Source organism: Thamnophis elegans, chromosome 1 (genome assembly GCF_009769535.1).
Source record: "Thamnophis elegans isolate rThaEle1 chromosome 1, rThaEle1.pri, whole genome shotgun sequence".
Taxonomy (NCBI): domain Eukaryota; kingdom Metazoa; phylum Chordata; class Lepidosauria; order Squamata; family Colubridae; genus Thamnophis; species Thamnophis elegans.
The window spans coordinates 94,650,961-94,660,012 of record NC_045541.1 but is presented as its reverse complement, the minus strand read 5'-3'; the positions used below and the strand labels follow the sequence as shown (position 1 = coordinate 94,660,012).

General features: G+C 37.2%; 1 protein-coding gene across 2 annotated transcripts in view; it reads left to right on the top strand.

Annotated features, from left to right (window-relative positions):
- The first annotated feature begins 6,059 nt into the window (after nt 1-6,059).
- Nucleotides 6,060-9,052, top strand: part of BBOX1 (gamma-butyrobetaine hydroxylase 1) — a 39,494-nt gene continuing 36,501 nt past the window's right edge. For both annotated transcript variants that reach the window (XM_032224504.1, XM_032224495.1), the window contains exons 1-2: nt 6,060-6,449; nt 7,567-7,673. The gene's annotated coding sequence lies outside the window, so the exon portion shown is untranslated. The remainder of the gene's footprint in view (nt 6,450-7,566; nt 7,674-9,052) is intronic.

The following is a 9,052-nucleotide window of genomic DNA, read 5'->3' as shown; positions in this document are numbered from 1 at the left end:
TATGTTTATGCTTTGGAATGTTTCTTTTGAACACTGCATTACTATATTTTTTTTTAAATGAGCCTTTTCAAGGATGCCTAACTATACATAATTATTTGTATATACACACATAAAAAAGAAACATCACAATAATGAAAACTCTTTAATTTTATAACACAAACACAGACTCAATCATAGTTTCAGTGAGGAACCTGTAAGTATCCTAGACCAAGCTAAATCCAAAACATGCTAGGAAATTTCAGAAACTTGGCATTCAGATAATTCAGTCATGAATAAAAACATGGATAAACCACATTACATACCATTCATGAGACAATAAAAAGCTAAGAAGGAAATGAAAAAAAAACAACACATCCTCTTCAGAAGCCAAACACCCAAATAAGCAGGGATTAACACCAGACAAATAATCATGCAGAAGACAATTCCTTAATCATGGAACTATAGGTAGTGCACAATTTACGACCATTTGATTAGTACCATTCAAAGTTATGATGGTGCTGAAAAGTGATGAATGGCTCTTACACTTACAATGGTCACAGTGCCCCTGCGATCGTGTTTGCAATTCAGGCGCTTGGCAACCAGCATGTATTTACCACAATTGCAGCATATTGGGAAAGGTTACATAATTAACTTTTGCAACCTTCCCAATCAGCTTCTAATAAGCAAAGTCAATAGGGAAATTGGATTTGCTTGATGATGGCATAGTTTAGTTAATTACTAAAAGTAGACATAAAGTAGGTCATGACTCGCTTAATAATAGCATTGCTTAATATCAGAAGTTTTGGTCTCAATTGTGGTCATAAGGCAAGGACTATCTGCAATAGTAATTCACTGTGACTGTGAATATAGCTGAGATTTCTAGATACAACAGCACTTTTTAAAAAATAGTGTAAAATATTTCACTGTGAATGAGAACTAGATGCTGAGAAATAGTTATAACTGGATGTCTTTCAAGAGTCAGTGATACTAGAATATAAGAAGATATTATAGTAGATAATCCTCTATATTATGAACATACAAAGGAATTGCAAGAAGAAAATATGTCATCTTAACCTTTGGCAAGGGCAGTAGAAAAAACATAGTAAATTATTTCAGGAACACACACAAGTGAAGATGTCTTGGATTATTGCCCAAGATAAAATGTGGGATAAAATAATAATAACTTGATATACTTCAGTTTGATTAATGATGGTCAATCTCAGGACTTGATGGAATCAGTAAATTAGCTTAATATTAAATGTTTCAGTAAAATTACATTGTAACTGCAACAAAAATGTGTAACACACTATAAAGGAAATGAATTCCAGATTTGAATTACGTATTACTCTAGATATTTTTAGTTAAAATACTCATTTTATAAGCATTTGGAAAATAGAAGGGCAATCATAATGAGTCATACGTCTGCTGAACAATTATGTAATCTAAAAGGGAGCAGACTTAATTTCAGTTGGATAACATTCTTTTTCATTTGGATCGCAAATACCCTTTATATTTTTCACCTGATGTACCAGTCAAGCAAACATTTCAGACTATATTGCTTACACAGCTTGTTTGCAAAAAAGCTGCAGAAATATTTTTAACTCTCAGTATACACCATCTTTCCTTTTACTGCATTTTGTAAAATTATGCAAAATAGCAAAAAAGGGGGAAAGAAACCATAAGTAAAAGAATGCAATAAGAAAAGGGAAATATGCCTAAACCAACATCATTTGCTACATCTATCCATCAGTTTCTATTTTTGCAAATGAATCTTGATTCCACTACATTCAAACAATGCTTTATACATTGCCTTTGTTCTTTACGTTTATTGCTTCTCTGTTTGTTTCTTATCCAACCAAATTTTCTTCTCTTTTAGAACCATACACACTTCTAGGTATTTGTTTTGTGATTTATGTTTTGACATGACAAGTGTCAGATCTACACTGCTTATTATATCATAAAATCACCAAAGTATCACTGAAAATCCTTCAGATTCTAACCAACAATACAAAATCTCACAAAAGTATGTGGGAAGTTATCATCCAGCCCTCTCCCAGAAAAATGAAATATCCTAGGAAATATTGAAAAGGCAGAATATTTCTCTGGATGTGAAAAGAAGCATGTTTTAAAAGACAGAATAGTTGCCTGTAGCTTCTTGCCCACCCCCACTTTGTCAATAGGCCCATTAAGACTAGCCAGGCTAGCCCACTTTACATAATAAAGACTTCAGCAGCAGCTACAGAAAGGCATGATTGGCCTTTCACTCAGGTCTCCACATCACATCTGAGAACTCATCTATGGATTCAAAACAGCCTAGAGAGTAGCCCCCTGCATGGCACCATGGGAGTCTGACAACCAATCAGAATACATTTCTTACACAGGAACAGGAAACAGAGAAGTGGGACTAAACAGGGTATAAAAAGCCTAGCAAGCCCCTTCCTCAGCCCTTCTCTTCTTCTCCACCTACATTGAAGCATGTGATCACCTTTTCTGGTCAGGGCTCAAGCCATGTGGCCCTGTCCAACAATAAACCATCTTTCCAAGCAGCCTCGATGTCTCCAGTGTCTTCTTCCCCACTTGGAGCTGAACCCAGAAGGACATTTCTTTCAACAAGTACTTACACATCCACATTCCCAACCAGCACACTACTGTCATTTTTCAAATTAAAATTGTATCAATAAGTACATTAAATTATCAAGGGAATATTTTACATCTCTATCTTAATCCCTGTTCAATATTTAACCGTTGTTACTCATTCTATTTATTCTCATGTATATTTTATTTTAATATCATATATTACTCTTATTACATTCAGCAGTTCAGCTACTCTTACTGCATTCAATTCCATATTTGCACAAAATATTCAATAATTAAAACATGATGAAATCCATTTTATCCTAAAGGTAAAGGTTCCCCTTGCACATATGTGCTAGTCATTCACAAGTCTAGGGGGCGGTGCTTATCTCTGTTTCAAAGCCGAAGAGCCCTGTCCGAAGACATCTCCGTGGTCGTGTGGCCGGCATGGCTAAACATCGAAGGCATTTTTACATGCTTTCAAACTGCTAGGTTGGCAGAAGCTGGGACAAGTAACAGGAGCTCACTCCATTATGTGGCGCTAGGGATTAGAACCCCCTAACTTCCGACCTTCTGATCAACAAGCTCAGCGTCTTAGCCACTACATCACTATGCCATTTTATCCTACACTTTCTCTAACTCAACAAACATGCAATAAACCTCCTTTCTCACATTCATTTATTTCTCAGTGACCTAATAAAAAGCAGAATTCAGTCTGCACACACCCTGCCAGACATAAAATGAACCTATACTTCCCAACTTTTGTAATCACCTTTCAATCAATATTCTACTGATTACAGGCATGCTTCACAAATAACACTAACAATAACATTATTTCTCCTATCATGAGGCATGGATACAGTATCTCACACACAGATCCTGCATAACAAAACACACCCTTATTTTAACATGTCTAGTTACATCATACTATACTCTTCTAGAGATTCAAGATCAGAATCTGTAATATGTATCCATACTTGTACATTCTCTTTCTTGGAGTGATTCTGCAATTATTTTAACTTCTTTTATTCTTTCCACTTCTTCAATGGCCATTCCTCTCATAATCCATTTTTTCTATTATAAAATAATGCTTTTATAAACTTTTATTGCATTAATATCCTTCACTAATTCGCTCCATTTTTCACCATAAACCATCAACACAATCAGGCTTTTAGAACTGTACAGGTAGTCCAGAGTTTAAGAACAAGTTCCATTCTCCAATCTATCTTTAAGCCAAATTTGTATGTAAGCCAGAACAATATTATTGTATAATACTGAATAAGTAGTGTTGTGTGATGAATTTTAATCATTGTGTATTTAACTTGAATCATTGTGTATTTAACTTGAATTTTGCTACAATAGCCTCTATTCTTACTTATGAGTTGTCCTTAAACTGGGGCATTATTAACACGGGGATTTCTTGTGTTCATTTTGCTATCTTGTATGAACAATAGACATACTTAAGTCACATATTTGAAACAAACAGATCTTTTTCTAGTTAGATACTGTATTCAACAATCACCCCTCTAATTCATTCTTGGGCTTCTAAAAGGCCCAATCACTTTTTTTCTTTATTTACCTCATTCTCACCATTTTCCCTTTCATGCCACTTAACAGAATTCTTCTTCCTCTACCACAATCCTTCAGAATATTATACAATTCCAGTCAAAAATAATGTCTGCTTGTTCCATTTTTACAATTCTTTGGAAGAAATGTAGAACTAATAATAATTTAAGTATTGCTATTGTCATTTGCACCCACAATAAACTAGATAACACAAATCACATTTTCTGAACTGTGAAGCAATTGGTGCCAAAGGCTAAAGAAAAAAATCTGCTGATATTGCCTTTCTTTCTCTTTCTGTTCAGCAGAAATATTACAAACAGAACTATACTTGGAAATGAAATGGAGTCATGACATCAGCTTTTTGAATCCAGTCTCAAGATTTTACCTAGAGAGATCATTGCCTGCTTTAATGATATCAAAATAAAGCACACTTTAAGTATAGAATTCAGTAATCTTTGAACATCTGATCTTCAAAAATGGGCAATCTGGACATTTGAATTAATTTTCATAGCACTCAAGGAAACTAATATGGTTCACTAAGAATAGATTGTTGAAATCATAAACTATGGACTGATTAGAAAATCACAACCAATGCCGACTGGCGACTACCCAGAGGAGAGCCTTCTCTGTGGCTGCTCCGACCCTCTGGAACGAGCTCCCCGTGGAGATTTGAACCCTCACCACCCTCCAGGCCTTCTGCAAAGCCCTTAAAACCTGGCTGTTCCGACAGGCCTGGGGCTAAAGAGTTTTTGCTCCCCTTCTCGAATGGTATGGTTGTTGTGTGTTTTTAAAATTTTGTATTGTTATGTCTTGTCTTTTTTTTATTCCCTTGTCTGTACCCCCTTCCCTGATTGAATTGTGAGCCGCCCTGAGTCCCCTTCGGGGGAAAAGGGCAGCATACAAATGTAATAAATCAATCAATCAATCAACTGATAATTACAGTTCAGATTTTAGAATGTATATCCATGGTGACCAGGAACTGACAACAACTTGATGTCACATAATCAATCGTTTTCAAACTTGGAAAAACTTGACAGTTTTGTTCAGCCTGGTGCTTTCCAAGAGTTATAATCTTCACATTGCTTCCAGTAGTATCTGAGGATGATGAAAATTAATACAATTAAAATTCATTCCATTTTTCAAGACACCAGTCTGGGGAAGACCTGATTCAGAACTCACCAACTGATAGATTAAATGTGTGGTTAAAAATTTCAACTATATTTTTTTTAAGTAAAAAGCAGCCCATTGGAAACGACAGAGCTGTGGTTGAGAAAGAGCTGATTCTTATCTTTCCTGCTACCCCTTGGAAGTAGGGGAACTTCTAATCAAGAGCAGGAGATCCTCCCCCACATACTTTTTTGCTGCAGGCTGTCATTTCTGACTACTTCTTAAAAAGCAAAGAGGCATGCCAGAGAAAACAGCCGCTGCTCTTCATCTCCTCTCTTGCTCACCCCCCACCCCACTCCCAATACTATAAAGCAGAACCGGCTTCAAATGCTGCATTGAGAACCTGTGCAGCACAGACAGTCTTCGTGGATAAGTGATAAGGAAGCCGGAGAGAACTAGCACTCCCCGTTCCCTTCATCCCTTCCCCCGTTTTCCCATGCAAACTGCAGCCAATCCTTGCCCTCATGCCACCTGTCCTCCAAGGCGGTGGAGATTAGAAGGCTTATTGCTGGCAGGTCGAACACGCTCCAGTGAGTCGGAAATCTCAAATAATCAATTGAACGCGCGAGCCCCGGGGGCGCAGCCTTGTGCCACACTTGCCCCAGGGTGTTCTGAGCAGGGAATATTCGCTCCATTGACATTGATGGGACATCTTTCTGCCTCCGTCCGTTCCGCATACGTTATTACAAATAACCTGCGGCCAAAGGCCAACAACCCTACTCCATCTCCCAGGGTGCAATGCGCGCATAGATTTACGCTGTCCCGTCCCCCCCACCAAGGCAAAGTTGAGCGTGCGCGCAGTTCTCCCTTCCTTTAGTGACCTTCGCAGTTGCTACTTATTATTTTTACGGGCGACCTTAGTCCTACTTTCCAATCCTTCTTGGCTGAGTCCGCTGGCACCGCTTTCTGTCTGCCCTGTCAAACCAGGAATTGGCCAGGGCTCTTTGTCCCGTTTCTAATGTCTCGAAAGTAAAGAATCTGCACCGCGCAGCTCTTAACAACTTGTAGAAACGTTGGTGGTCTCCCCACTATAGCTGCGGTTTTTCCGCCGGGCAATTGAGACCGAGAGTAACCACCTTTTCCGACGTAGCCAGGAGAAGTATTGGCCATTGTATGATCCTGGAAATAGATGAGTGTAAAGAAGCCTATGACTCCCCTGTAAGGTAGGATTTCACAAGTGCCTGTTTAGTTTATTAGATTAGTCTAAGTATGTCATATGTGAGACATAGTAGGCTAACTATCTCTGCATCCAAAGCAAATGTTTATGTAAAACAAATTTATATAACGATTGTGTGGATGCAATTGATTTTACTTCAATTAATAAACAACCACATGGAAAAATGGGGCGATCCCCCATGTGAATATGCAGCCATGCAATGAATGCAGGAAATGCCTACTGTATTTGAAAACCCATTTTGCAGTTAAATTCAGGATTATGAGGTTCCTAATTGGTGGAAGTTGATTCATTTTTGCTCCTGTTGGCCTTCCCAGTAGAGTAATAGTGGGGAAAAGCACATGCCTGAAAGGTTGAATTCTGTGCCAAAAAAAAGTCAACACTTAAAAATGATAATATATGTTTTAAAAAATGATTCAGCATTGTACATTAAATGGAACTTTGGTATAATCAGGCAGAATTGGAAATAAGTTTCATATGACACAATCTAAAAAAAGTATATCACCATAGAGTTATTTCCGTTATTGTAAAATGTATGTATCTCAGAGTTCATGTGATATGTAACATTTTAATATAAAGGAATCACAAACTTGGAGATGAGACACAATCTTTTTAAAGCATGTGAATTCTGATAAATTACCTTTGTTGCAGATTACTAAAACCATAAAATTTATTTAACACTCTGTAAGAAATTAATGTGATGATAGACCACTGAACACACTGAACCTTTAAAAGAATTTATAGACCATAAATACTTGGAAATTGATAGTACAGATTTATGGATGGATGGAATGATATGTCACATTTTGTCACCTTTGCGGAGTGTTATTTATTTATTTATTTATTTACTTACTTACTTACTTACTTACTTATTTTTCTCCTATCCTTACTTCTTTTCTAAATAACTCAAAGTATTGAACCTACTAATACTCCTTTCTCTTCCTTTTCTTTCCACAACAACCCTATGAAATGGGTTGGGCTGAGAGCATGACTGGCCCAAAGGCGGGGATAGTCTCATGATTTCTAGTCTGTCTTAATCACTAGACCAATCTGGAGTTTTGAGTCTGTGAATCTTAAGAAAGTGGATAGCTTTCCCTGTATTTCAGTTCTGCACCTGTGGATTGGACTGTCTGCCACACTTGGCTTGTGAAAACTGCTAGGGAGAGGACTGCAAGCTGGATCCAGACTGTAGTCAATACTCCTTTGAGAGAAGGTAAGTTCTCAGCAACCCTGAAAGCAGGTATGACTCATCCCTTAGTAGGTCAGTGATCTGAGTAAATCAGTGTTTTTCAACCACTGTGCCGCGGCACACTAGTGTGCCGTGACATAGTGTAAGGTGTGCCGTGGGAAAAACACTTTATATATAGTCAATATAGGCACAGAGTTAAATTTTTTTAACATTTTCTAATGGTGGTGTGCCTCGTGACTTTTTTCATGAAAAAAGTGTGCCTTTGCACAAAAAAGGTTGAAAAACACTGGAGTAAATTACAGGCTATATAATATAAAATTGTGGATTAAGTCTGTGTGCAAATGGTATTGTTGGTTTGTATTAAGGATCACTACCCAGAGACCAGTAAAATGTGGGCAATCCAAATAACTGAATAATTCAATTATTTTATTTTTGATTGCTACTAGACATATACATGTTTTATGTTCAGTTAATGGCCCTAAACACTGTTTATTCCTTTTGAATAAGATATTTAGCCTGTCATTAATCTTTATTTAAGAAGAAACCCAATTAATATTTAATTTTATTCAGAAAAATCATAATATACTAGACTAGTAGTATAAAAAGGTTTGATTATAGATAAAGAAATCTTGCTGGGATTTAGCTTAGTTCAGCCAGGAGATTTTTGAGTATTTGATTCTATGTTTAAGTTATGAACTTGCTTTGGAAGAAAGAATCCATATTTCAAACCGATATCCCAAATCCTCAGCAGTTGCAACTGGTATCCATCCATTGGTGCTTGAGTGACTGAGAACACAACATTAATGAAAGCTGGAGCCAAGGAAATTGTCTTCCAACATTCCAGTCATCCAGTTTTGTATCCTGCTTTTTAAGGAATTTGATCACCAAACTTCAAAACCATATCTCAGAACTTTGACACTTCTACATGCCTAAAATAGTTGGGCGAAGGGGCAGAGAAACCAGGTGTGCGAGAATGAAGGAGACAGATCAGAAAAAAAACAACATGGAATATTTACTCATTTACCTACTAGCTACTGTGTTTCCCCGAAAATAAAAGAGTCTTATTTTCTTTTGACCCCCGAAATAAGCACTTGGCCTTATTTTTGGGGAGGTCTTATTATTTTTGAGGTGCAGGAGGTGGCAAACGTGGTCACCTTATGGCTGCTGCTGTGTTACAATATTTTCAGGGGAGGGCTTATTTTAGCGCATGTGCTCAAAAGTCCGATTGGACTTATTATCCAGGAGGTTTTATTTTCAGGGAACCAAGGTATATACTACAGAGTTATCCATATACCAGCTGGCTGTTACAAAGAGAAATTACTTCTTAACTTTCAAGTTTCTGTTTATTTACCTTTCTTCTCTGCAGTACTCTTATGTGTCACTACAGGATGTAGGCTTGTGTA